At 44.8% G+C, this 12,155-nt stretch overlaps 1 long non-coding RNA gene across 1 annotated transcript; it reads left to right on the top strand.

The window, feature by feature from the left end:
• Window positions 1-4,770: 4,770 nt before the first annotated feature.
• LOC133207653 (uncharacterized) lies at window positions 4,771-7,819 on the top strand. Its single transcript, XR_009724109.1, has 2 exons — window positions 4,771-5,168; window positions 6,918-7,819. It is a non-coding gene; the product is annotated as an uncharacterized LOC133207653 (long non-coding RNA).
• The last annotated feature ends 4,336 nt before the right edge of the window (window positions 7,820-12,155 follow it).

Genomic DNA, 12,155 nt, shown 5'->3' with positions numbered 1-12,155 from the left:
GAGAGCTTCTCATTTCTTTCCCTGCTCCAGTGTGGGTTCCCTCCTACAGGACATAGTTCTCCGTGAACTTCTCCAATGTGAGTCCTTCCCATGAACTGCTCCAGAGTGGGTCTGTTCTGTGGTCCTGCCAGGAGGCTGCTCCAGGATGCACTTCCCATGGGATCACAGCCCCCTTTTGGCATCCACCTGCTCTGGTGTGGGGTCCTCTATGGGCTGCAGGTGGATATCTGCTCTACCACGGACCTCCATGGCTGCAGGGCATCAGCCTGTCCCAGCATGGTCTTTGCCACAGGTGCTGACCTTGGTACCTGGAGAGTTGTTTCTCTCACATATTCTCACTATGCTGTCTGGCTGCATGTTGTGCAGGTTTTTTTCCTCTTCTTAAACACGTTATGCCAGAGGCAGTACTACTGGGACCGATGGGCTCAGCTTTGGCCAGCAGTGGGTCTGTCTTGGGACCATCTGGCATTGGCTCTATTGGACATAAGGGATGCTTCCAGCAGCTTCTAACAGAAGCCGCCTTCTGTAGCCCTCCCACTACCAAAATCTTGCCATGCAAACGCAGTAGAGGTGGCATTGTAAAGGCACTGTATTCAAGCATACCTGTCCTTAGAGCTACCTGCAGTGCACAGCTTGTGTTAGCTAGGCTGAAGCTCCATATGCAAAGCTAATGGAAAATAAAATGTTACTTAAAATACTTGTTTCCTGTTTGGATGTTAATTGGACAGTACCTGGCACTCCAGTCAGAAGTAAATGGCCGCTGTTACTCTTACTCCTTTCCACAGATCCATCCAAGTTAAAACTGATCAAACTGCAGATAAAAGGGAAGATGGGGAAGTGTTGTTTCAGGTTACCATGGAGTGTGTGCGGGGAGGGATGTTTAAGTAAGATTTTAATGTTTACTAGTGGTATAAGGCAGTGTCATAGTTGGCTGAATCAGGCCCTGAGCTGGCATGATTCGGGGAGAGCTTGGATGAAGATCTGGAACATCTGCGGCAGTGAAGAAAATACTGGGTCTCTCCTGCAGAGTCTGGGATTTGGGCTGCAAAATAATTACATGTGGATGATTTTTCCAGGTAAGCAGGAAAAGGTGACTGCTGTAAAGGTTAAGGACTGTGTGCTTTGTAGAGCTCCTCGCACAGTGGATTTCTGGTCTGGATTAAGATCTGAGAAGTGCTATCAATCGTTTTGCTACACGTAAGTGGGAAGGTTTGAGATCTGCATTTTTCTTTCTGTTTTCTATGATTCTGTGATTCTCATAAAAAAATAAAACAACAAAAAACCCCAACAAACAAAAAACCCAATAAAACCAACCAACCAACCCCCAAAAGCTTGCAAACTGGTGTTCTGTGAATGGTATTATTTGCAATGACCTGCCCTCTATTTTGGCATGATGCTTCCTCAGAGCTGCTACCTTATTGTCTACTACTATAAACTACGATGTGGCATAACTGGAACAGGAAACTGATCTTGCATCAAACTTTCCTACAGACTGCTACAGCAGAGACTGTATAATGTTTCCTATACCAAACTGTCCAAACATCCAGCTACTCACAGTGGGGAGTTCCTTTTTAACTCCATAAACATTTATCAGAATAGTTTGTCTCAAGAAAAACATTAAAGCACTATTTGTATTTGAGTAAAGTAAAAAGGAAAGGGCAGACAGTGAAGGCAAGTTCTATGGGGTTTCCCTGTTGCTGTTTCCACTAATATCCCAGAATGGAATACAACAGTATCTGTTGACTTTGCATGTGCCTGCTTCTATTTATGTATGCTCATATATGGATGTGCAAGATGAAATTCATTCTTTTGGGGAAGGCCTTAGGGTGAACACTCACAGAAACCTGAGGTCATTAATTCCTAGGAGGCAGAGGAAGGCAAGGGTAGAGTTAGCATTAATCTGGATAGTTACAAGGTTTTGCATGCTCCTGCTGATGCTGGAAGCCTTTCTGTCTCTGAGAGTGCCTCGAAGGCTGCTGTATTGCAGTAAGTAGCAAGCAGATGCGTCTAATTCAACATCTTCACAGAAATTATGGTTTGAAAACCTTTGTGATACCCTCCCCCTTTCCACCTTTCCAGCTGTTTGTCTCCCAAACCAAAGTTGCTCTTCCAGTTGATCAGCGTGGTCAGGAAGAAACGCTCCACAGCTTTTCCCAGGGTAAAGATGTATGGTCTGTCCTCTGCGGTTAGCTCTCTCATAAAGCCTGTGTGGTCACAATCATTAGAGATGCTTTTGAAAGAACTGCTATTAAAAGTCAGGAACAATGGGGTTTTACTTTACGTGATAGATCTTTTGAATCTTTCTTGATAAGCAGGTGGACTGATCACTGTTTAATAACTGTGTGTATGGGAGAGAAGTTTCTCTAACATCTGTGCTATCAGTTTGACCTAGGCGGAGTTGGTGATGAGTCTCTCTGGGAGAGCAGCCAAACAGCTACAGCTTCAGTAGCTCTGAGGCATGGCTTGCTCCACAGCTTTGGGGCTGCTTTACCATGACTACTGTTCCCTAAGTATGGGGCTCTTTGGCTATTTTGTTGGGTTTTTTTTAGCAGTTACTGTAGACTGGTGGAATACATCTGTATAAGGGCATAGGACAGCCTGTGTGTGTATCTGTGACCTACAATAATTACTGCACCTATGTGACATGATGGTGCCTTTCTCTGACCAGATCTATATTTTTTATATATTTACCTCCTTTTCTTTTTTTTTAAACTTAAAACTCTCTTCCAAGTAGCAGTTAACTATAGGAGCAGTATTTCTGCTATAATCCTTTCATGGGTTTAGTGAACTCTTCATGGACATTTCTGGACTATTGGTTGTTGGAAGCTGATGGAGGAAGGGTCATTTTAAACTTGTCGTATTTCTTGTGCTCTTTCCCTATAGTTCTGGCTCTTGGCCACTATCCTAGCAGATGCAGTGCACGGGCACCCTTTTGTCTGCTCCAAAGCAACTGCTGCTTACAAGTATAGAGCCCAAAAGTGAAAATACATGGAAACGTTGAAAAGAAGGAGGCAGGGAAATGCTGTGATTTATCCTAGCCTTTAAAGCCTGAAGGTTTTAAATCACTTAGAAGTGATCCTACTTTCCCCTTTGCACCCACTCCCTCATGCTGGTGCAGCCATTTGTGAGACCATATGGTGAACTGTAGAGGGTCTGAAAAATAGCCCTAGATGATACACATTGCTAGTAACTAGAGAAGATTTTCCACTTGCTATGAATCAGCAGCTGTGTTATTTCCTTGATTTGTTATTTAGAGTCCCACAGATGAGTTGTTTTCTAGAAATCTCTATAAAATATAGTCCTCCTTGAATGCCACCCTTTGCAGTGACTAGGCATGCTTCTATCAGGGGAAAAGGAAGAAAAATCCATCTAGAAAACAAGGAATTAGGTCATGATAGTCTTCCCCCCCGCCAAGGTCTTTTGGAAGATAAGGAGTTTAGACATTTCTATGCTTTGAGCCATTTTTCAAACACCCTGCTTATCTTTCAAGTAGTAATCAGTCCCTGGGCTTCTTTTATGCATCTTTTTCTAATATTGAGGGTGTTTTTTTCACTGTATCAGACAGAAGCATCTCTTTTCTTCCAGCCTACTTAGAAGTGCTATTTTGCAGCCTATAGGTATGCTGTTTTGAATTGTCTTGTAAATACATCTATGCATCTTCTCCTCTATGTGCTGAACTAAATTAATTTTCAAACTAGCCTCTGCTATATTTATGACAGATAAATGTGCTAGGAACAGCTGCTTTTTTTTCTGAACTAACCTTTACTTGTATCCCAGTGGTGCACTTAGGACTCTGATGTACAGCCCTATATGAAAATCAACACGCAGAATAAGAAAAGTACAAATAATTTACTAATCTCTTCTCACCAATAGCTGTATCTTAAATGTTAACTCCATTGAAGCCGTAGATCTGGTCTGACTTCCCTAAAAAACAGCAAAAAAACCCAACCCCAAAACAACTCTGAATATCTGCAGGCAAGGAGTAAGTAAGCATGCTTATCTTCCCTAACCTCTAGTTTACCTGACTTGATCCGATATATCTAAAAGTAAGGGAATTGTGTTTCTGAGCAGAAATAATTGTTTGGGGTTTCAGTAGGTGATCTCCTGGGGATGTGCTTCTTATCTAGAGAGGTTCTTTAGCTTTCCTCTAAAGCTGCTGGGGAAGCAGATAGAATACTGGCTCGGAGCCATCGTTGTTGTTCTTGCCCATTATTGCATTCCATATGTGTAATGGTTAGGAATATATATCTAATGTTTTGACCCTTAATGTTAAGATTCTCCTGCATATACTAGACTCTTGCAGTACTGCAGGGTTAATTTTATCTCAGCTTCCTTTTGTATTTATGCAAACAAATGTTTGAAGTATTGGCAATAATTATGTTTCTATTAGGAATATGTTCAGTTACTAATGGATGTCAAAATGCACAGGAGTGATGGAACTGTTATTAATGCTTAAATGATTCTATTCAAACCCATGTTAACGCATCAGTTGTTAGGAATGCCAGTGTATTTGTTAGTGCAGGGCACTCTGTGATACTGGCCTGGGATTTTCCCACAGGTATGAAAGTGTTAATTTAATTAGAAGCATAAGGGTTTGTGCCATAGGAATAAAGGGCCTGCAGACTCTGAACTCGCAATTGCTTACCCCACGTGCTTAGCTTTAACTTTCTGCACAGTTGCATTGCTTGCAGTAGACCCCCTTCTGTGAAAGGAGTCCTGTTTATGCTGGCATTTGTGAGATGAAGACACTTAATGTCGCATTTTAGACTGTAAGTTTCTGCTATATGGGAAGCTGTCCCTTTACCAAGAGGCGCAGCTGCAGCAGGCTGGCTTCCTTCACACACCAGTCCCTCCCAGACACAATTGTTGATTTTAAAGAGGAAACATTCAGGCCCATAAGCACATATTTACAATGTTGGATTATGTCCCAGATTTGACCCACGTTGTTTTGTCCTATTTTGTCCTTTATAATCTTTTTGCACAGTCCATGTAATTTTTTGTGTGTTCTGCTTTGTTCTTCAAAGCACAGATTAAACCATACTTCTCTCGAAACAGATAAATTCCAGCAGTATTGGGTCCTAGAGCAACCCTCTAATTTCACAGACCGGAGAGCCACAAAAAGAAATAAATATGGTTGAGCAGAGATTTTAGTCTTGGGTTTTTGCAAGGTCACAATACCAACAATAACAACAAAAAAGTTACGTTTGCATGAATTAGTTAAAACATTGGAGAATAATACTTTGGCAATAGAAAAGTAACCCTAAGCTTGTGACTGACTTTTGCAGTTAAAATGGGAGTTGGGAGTTCTAGACTGTGAACTGGTGAGTTTTCTGAACAGCAGAATTGAAGAAATCTTACTTCCTCTCTGAACTGGAGCAAAGCACATGAGGGCATCCAGGCAGGCCCACATTTCTGTCTTCATGGAAACAAAACCAAGCCCAAGGATATAGGAGCTGCTGAACACGGCGTCAGCTCTGGCTGGAGACATTCTGGCAAGTGCGTGTATCCCCTTTCCCCACAGCAGCTGAGGCTGCACCACAATCCATCCTTCCTTCCTTCCTTGGAGGCAGAAGCAGGCTCTCCTCTACCCAACTACCTATTTTCCCAAAACCCGTTGGTGAGGCAATACCTTTAGATCTCTTCCTCTCAGCCAAGCTTTATTGGAAGTGACTGATTTCAGAAATGATGAGGGACTAGTCAGGTGAAAAGCAATACAGCTGCACGTCTTATTCCATTCAGAAATAGGGATAAAACTGTTTTCTGGTTCAAGCTATGTAAGTTGTGAATGTAATTTTATGCTTGACTCTGCATAGGTGAGGGCTCCTTGGGGGAGGATGAAGGCAATCCCCAGAGCTGCTTCACAGCAAATCTCCAGCACCAAGATATCCCACCACTTCTGTACCTCTACTCATCTTCTCACCCAGTCAGTGCCAGGAAAATACCAAAATATGCCGTCTTTACACCATTTTATAGCCAGTGAAATTGTGAAGGACTTACTGAGGTGAAGTAGGAGATGGTTAGTGCAGAGGGCTACTCTTATTAACTAAACCTGATGCTATTGCCTCTTCATTGGGCTGTTCAACTGAAAAAGAGCTATGGTTGTACGCCCTTCTTGTTTGAATGGGAATAGGCCATCCTAGTGGTGCTGTGGGTGTTCACAGCCTCAGCTGCCATGTTCAGGGGGGGCAGGACCAGGTACTGTCATTCAGCACCCAGACACGAGGGTAGGAAGCTTATAGGAATAATAAGAGGTGACACCTCAATATCCTTAGGGATTAAGCCCAAATGACTTGCTGAGGGTTGCCAGACAGGAATCTGATATGGATGACAATTCATTTCTCTCTGTCCCATCTCCTCTTGCCCTCTGTCCCTTCTCACCCTTTGCAGCAGCAGCAAAAGCTGCAAAGTTGAAATGCAAAGAGCTTTCAGCAAGTAAAGCCAAATGTTGATCAGAAGAGGTGCCAGGGATGAGATAACACTTGGATTTGGTAGGAGCAGCTCGTCCTTCCTTGTGGCAGCCGCACGGAATATTTTGACTTGCTACAGTAATTTCCTGTGTGCTGGTATGCACTGGTTTGATACAAATGGTAGAAACAGGCTCCATCAGGATCTGCCCTGAAGGGTTGTTGATTCATTTAGTCCCACAATGAAGATTGAGTGAGCTATTATTTCAAAAGTCAAGCTGGATCCAGTATGTATTTGTATCAACATGCCAAAGATGACACAACCAGCGCCTCACCCAGCCCAGCAAAATGGGGTTTTGCTAATGCTTTATTTGGTCTCCCATGTTTGGCTGGGAGACAGGCAATGTTCTTGTCGTGTGTTATCTTTATGAACAGTAAACTAAAACCATTCTGTGAGGGGGTGGCACTTCTGTGTTCTGCTCACTTGGTTTCTGTGCGCTCTCTTCTGCATAGGCTAAAGTGGGAGATGCAGCTGTGAGGAGGACCTCAGGCTTCTGGAGATGCCGCAGTGACTGGGATGCCTGCCCATCAAGTGCAGCTGGGAGCTCCACACAATTCCTGCCGTGTTTTGGAGGTGACAAGGAGAGCTGGTGGGTGGCATTGCTGATGGGGTGCTGATGGGGTACTGATGATCCTGGTCAGCCAGCGTTCAGCGTCTGGTTCCCACCCACATGTGGGGTCTTCGCAGGTTCCACACCAGCCCTCTCCTGGAGAGCCCGCAGCCACAAACACATCTTTCCAATTAGGGGGGGTTTGTGCCTCTCGTTTTTAAGGAACATTTTTGGCATTGTCAAAGTTGAGGCAACTGGAACTTGCTTTGATCCAGGGGTGAAGTTGACTCAGCTCTGCTTTGCCCAGTTTTATTTAAAGACCACGACTACCACTTCTGAAATGTTACTTGTGAATGCTATGTTATTACATTATCTGCTTTTCCATCTGTTAAATGCCATGGTTCCAGCAGCAAAAATACTACTGTCTGACAGTAGCAGCTGTCAAAGGTCTTATTTAGTCGTCTTCAAAAAGTGGTAAAACCTGATACCACCAAAGATAAGCCAAGTTTTGTTACGATAAAGCTTTCTTTGGATGTGATGTTAGGAATGTTACTATTTATAGTCACCCTGGCTTTTTACTGCTGAATAGGAGGGCGGTTGTATACATCTATGATTTCAGGTGCAATTATTTGCTTATTCCTGGTTTAAACACTGTCACATTATTGTTTATAACCTGTGTACAAATACATAGCCCTCTGTGTAAATCCGGCCTCGGCATTCTGCATGGTTGTTCCCTAAATCTGAGTGACAGCACCTATGACCAGGCTGCTTCACACAGGATAAAGAAATGTTGCTTGAGTCAAACCCATCTTCCACCGTCTGTGTAACCCAAATGACTTCATGACAATGCAAAACTCATACTATAAGCATAGCTCATGAAGCAGGAGATATCCTTAACCAAGTCCTATGTTTCAGTTAGAAGTGAAAATTACAGTTCCATAGAGAATAGTGCACTTAAATATGAGTGATACTTGGGACAACAAATTAAATGGAGCATTGTTTATATTAATTGAGTCATCCTGAAGACTTCTTGAAGTCAGGGGTCCCATTAATAAGCATCATCTAATGGACTGTATTTCCCTGGGGAGCCTCCCAGCCTCAGCCTGACACAAGGAACCAACCAAAGAGGTTCTGCAACATTGCAGCTCTGCAGTGCTGCACACAGACAAGCTGTATGTCTGCAGGAGGCTTGGGCACCCTCTCCATGGTTGTGGCTGCTCTTGCACCTCTGTCCCTGTGAGCTCGGCACCTGCTGGTCCTTCAACCTGCCTGGAAAACTACTGAAGAGCACAGTTCTGAGCACAGCCCAGCAGGCGCAGAGGTGATGCTGTGGTGCCCACAAGGTGCCCTTGGCATGCTCCACATGGAGGCACAGAGGTGAGCGGTGCCTTGCAGCAGCTGGAAGACACATCGGCAGCACCAGCAGCTCTCCTGGCACTGCACGGGCATCTCCATGCTCAAAATCGGGGATGTATAAACACTGTGTAGAAGAAATACATTTTAGGGCTAACATGGGAGGAAGTTGTGCTGGGGTGTGGGCTCTTTCTGGTAGCAACAACTGCAACCTGCTGCCAGGTAAGGCACTTTTGTGGTGTGGGGTTTGTTTCTTCTTTCCTTTTCCCCAGTAGCACTAGCACCCTTGCTGCTGCCATGGGGCGGGCGGCAGGAGCTGCGCTGGGAGGGTGGCACAGCATGTCCCTGCACAGTACACAGCGCTCCCGGGCCACCCCTCGTCCTGGGCCTGCTGGCATGGCCCAGTGCCTCGGCAGTGTCATGGTTTGGTGCCCACTGGCCATGTGCCACCCCAAGGGCTCCCTCTCCACCCTGGGGGCTTCCCCATACAGCACTGATCCTGCCCAGTGCCTCAAACCCCTCACTGGGTGCTGGGCAGTGGGGTGATGGGGTAGTTGAGGGGGAGGGCAGGCAGAGCAGTGGGAAGATGGGGGCTGTTGATAAAGCTTCAACCACCAAACCGGTCTGGAACCATGTGATTTGGCACAGCACAAGGAGCTGTAGCTACCAACACAAAAGATGAATAATTGCAGGTCATGGCATTCACCCTCCCTATTTAAAAAAGATTAAGCTCTGGGTGAGGGCAGGCAGCTGCAGGTTTGGGCTGCCTTTGTCCCCCTGGCAATGGCTAACGCAGCACTGACGTCTGGCAGCACGTCTCCTCCAGCAGCCCCCTTCGCCCAAAGCAGGGCCACTCCAGGGTGGCCTCACTGTGCCCTGTCCTGATGGTGGGTTTTGGAGGGGATAGGTGCACAACATGAATGCCAAGGGTCCTCCTTCTCCTGCTGCTCATTTCTCCACCTGAATTGGCAGAGGGGATGTAAAGCTGCAATGTGGGGTAAGTCACAACCACTTGTGCCTGCCTCAAGGAGATGGTAACCAAAGGGGCAGGAAGGGAGAACATCAGACTTTGGCTTAAGACAGGCATGCCCAGGCTGGCTTTCTGCCGTGCTGCTGCCTTGAGTCGCTTCCCAGGCCTTAGGGCCAGAGCTTTAGAGGGGTCTGTGGGCTAATGGACCTGCCTTTAGTTCTGTACTTGAAAGTAACAGGTATGTTTAACTAAAATGAAACACCTAAATGCTGGGAGCAGGGAGTTTTTATAATGCTAGTGAAGGGGAAGTAAAAATAAAAGGGCTGGTTTCCAATTAGGAAACTGTAACCTATATAAAACTGTATCTTATCAGGATTGTCTTATCTAATTTCAGTAATTGTGAGGTGCCACATGTTCCTACAAGTGAAAGTGTCCTTGAGAAAGAAACAGTAGCTGCTGCAAGTTATTGCAGAGGACTTGGACTGAATAGGAAATCCCAGGGATATTGCTAGTAAGTGTAGAAATGTTGACTTCGGGACTGCTGCTGTGTGTTTTGAGCTAAGGGTGTGTGTGAGTCTTGCTGTCAGTTGCCAGGGACAATGCTTTGGTACGATTAATGTGGCACCTCAATGCAGGAATCCTGTAAGAAGGAGGCTGAAGATAAAACAGAAAGGAATGAAATCACCAGTGTTTGCTAAATGCTCCTTTCCTCTGACTACTGAAGGTCTTTTGATTCCTTCCCTATTGGAGTCTAAATGTCTGCTGGATCTTCTCAGAGCTGCATCATCATTGGCTGGGAAAATTAATTATTTTCTTTTGTCTCCCGAGTTTTTTCCATTTCACTGAGCAATGCTTTGCAAACCCCCCACTGCCTTTGTGCATGCTTTTAATGTGCCTTTGCTGCAGAACTTGCAGAGGTGCCTCCCCAGCTAATCTTTTACAGCAACAAGTGATGTTGCATAGACCTTCAGCACTGGTAAGCTTGGGGGAGAGGTGATGTCTGGGATGGTGAACAAGGCATAAGGTTGCTAAAGCATGGGGGGAGAAAATGCTGCCTAACGGAGCAGCAGTTGCAAGTCAAGGAGTGCATTACTGCAGACCTGGGAAAGGCTGTCTCTGTAGCTCCCTTTGTATTCAGCAGGTGGAGAGGTGAGGGATGCAGCAACCAACAGCTCAAAGCAAGTCCACCCAGTACACAGCATCCTCAAAGGCTGCATAAACTACCCAGGCAGACAAATTGCCTCCTATGAACAGCAACTCCAGATTAGTGGGGAAGCCCAACTAGTGCATGGAGGGGCTGTCCAGAGCCAAAGAACAAGACTGATGGTAAAGCACATTGCCAGGCCATTTGCTCTCCTCTCTTTGCAAGATTAAAACATTGCAGACTGAGCTAAGATTCACAGCTTTGTCATGTAGGTTTGGAAAGTGTTCAGTACATCTTACGGTTAGGACTCATTCTACTACCCAGGGCAGGTCACACCTAGCTAGCAGCTGTTTATGGGATGTAAGAATTCATTTGGTTTGGAGTTGATTAATGACAACTTAAAATTAGACAAAGTTCTTGTTCTGTAAGACTTCATGTTTCCTTTTTTGTCTGCATTGTTCTTTCAAAGATCCCTGTGTAATTTTTCTACATTATCTTCAAGTGTCATTCTCTGTACCTTTCTTTTATTCATTTCCTTCCCTTCTTTTCTTTCCCATGACAAGTTTTTAATTTCTTCTATAAGCGTATAGGCTTTCTTTTCTTCTTTCTAATTTCTTTCCATCAGACTCTGATTTTTCTTTTCCCATCACCATATTTTCATGCAACCCTTTCTTTCCCCAACACACATCTCTTTGTCTGCCTCAGATTCCTGTCTGTGAATCCCCAGTGGCTTTGGGCATCTGGTCCAGGTGGGGATAGTGAAAAGATGAGGGAAGCCTTGCATTTTGAAGACAAATTGAGTGCAAAAATAGAAAAGGCTATCACAAAGCAAAGAACATCCCAAAACAAAAAAAAATAAAACCAGCCCGAACAAAAAAACAGGCAGTGAAAAATGGGTCACAAACTGAATATATAACAGTGATGTTGGACTCTTGCAAGGAAAGAAAAGAAATTACATTAATGGGACAGTTGCACCCACCCGCAGCATGGGGTATCTTGTTTTGCTTGACAGCAGGAGGCCACATCCAGGACACTGGGTTGAAGTTTCTGAGTAAACTGGGAGGTGTCCAGAGGACAGCAACATACCTGGCAGCTGTAGAAAATAGGACCAATGAGGAAAGGCTGAAGGACTCAAGCTGGGCACTTATACCTGTCCCCCCTTAAGGGAGGATAAACACCATTACTGGGTGTTTTTAAAAGAGAAGAGATGAGTGGGTACGTGGAGCCTCCAGGTATGGTTAGGTTTATCAATTTAGACAGAATAATCTTAGGTTTTTTTCCGGTGCTGTGTTCTGAGACTTTCCTGTGTTATTGCAGATACCCAGTTGAGGCTCTAAGACTTTCATCCTTCTTGTTTTGCAGGATGAGGTGGGAGGAAGGTAGGCTGGCAGCTGTACCAAGAGCCCTCACAACCACTGTTCCCAAGCTCCACTTCTGGTTCCACTGCCAGCTCTGAGCAGTGTTATCTGCAGGTAATTAGGTTACATTTCCTGTCCTTCTTGAAGGGTTAACAGCTTTCTTTCCTGAAGTGGGCTAAAGTCTCTGTGTGAGTGGGCCGAAAGATCTCCAAGTAATGTTCTGTTGCTGTTAAGAAGGCATGAGGAATAAACCATTCTGGCTCACATATAAATATTTGCTGCTACAAACAGGAACAAGAGTAACTGGAGAAAATG

This window comes from Neopsephotus bourkii, unplaced genomic scaffold, assembly GCF_033783945.1.
Source record: "Neopsephotus bourkii isolate Nb327-2 ecotype Australia unplaced genomic scaffold, CSIRO-AGI_Nbou_v1 NB_234, whole genome shotgun sequence".
In the NCBI taxonomy this organism is placed as follows: domain Eukaryota; kingdom Metazoa; phylum Chordata; class Aves; order Psittaciformes; family Psittacidae; genus Neopsephotus; species Neopsephotus bourkii.
The sequence above is the reverse complement of the archived record's forward strand: the minus strand, read 5'-3'. Positions and strand labels throughout refer to the sequence as shown.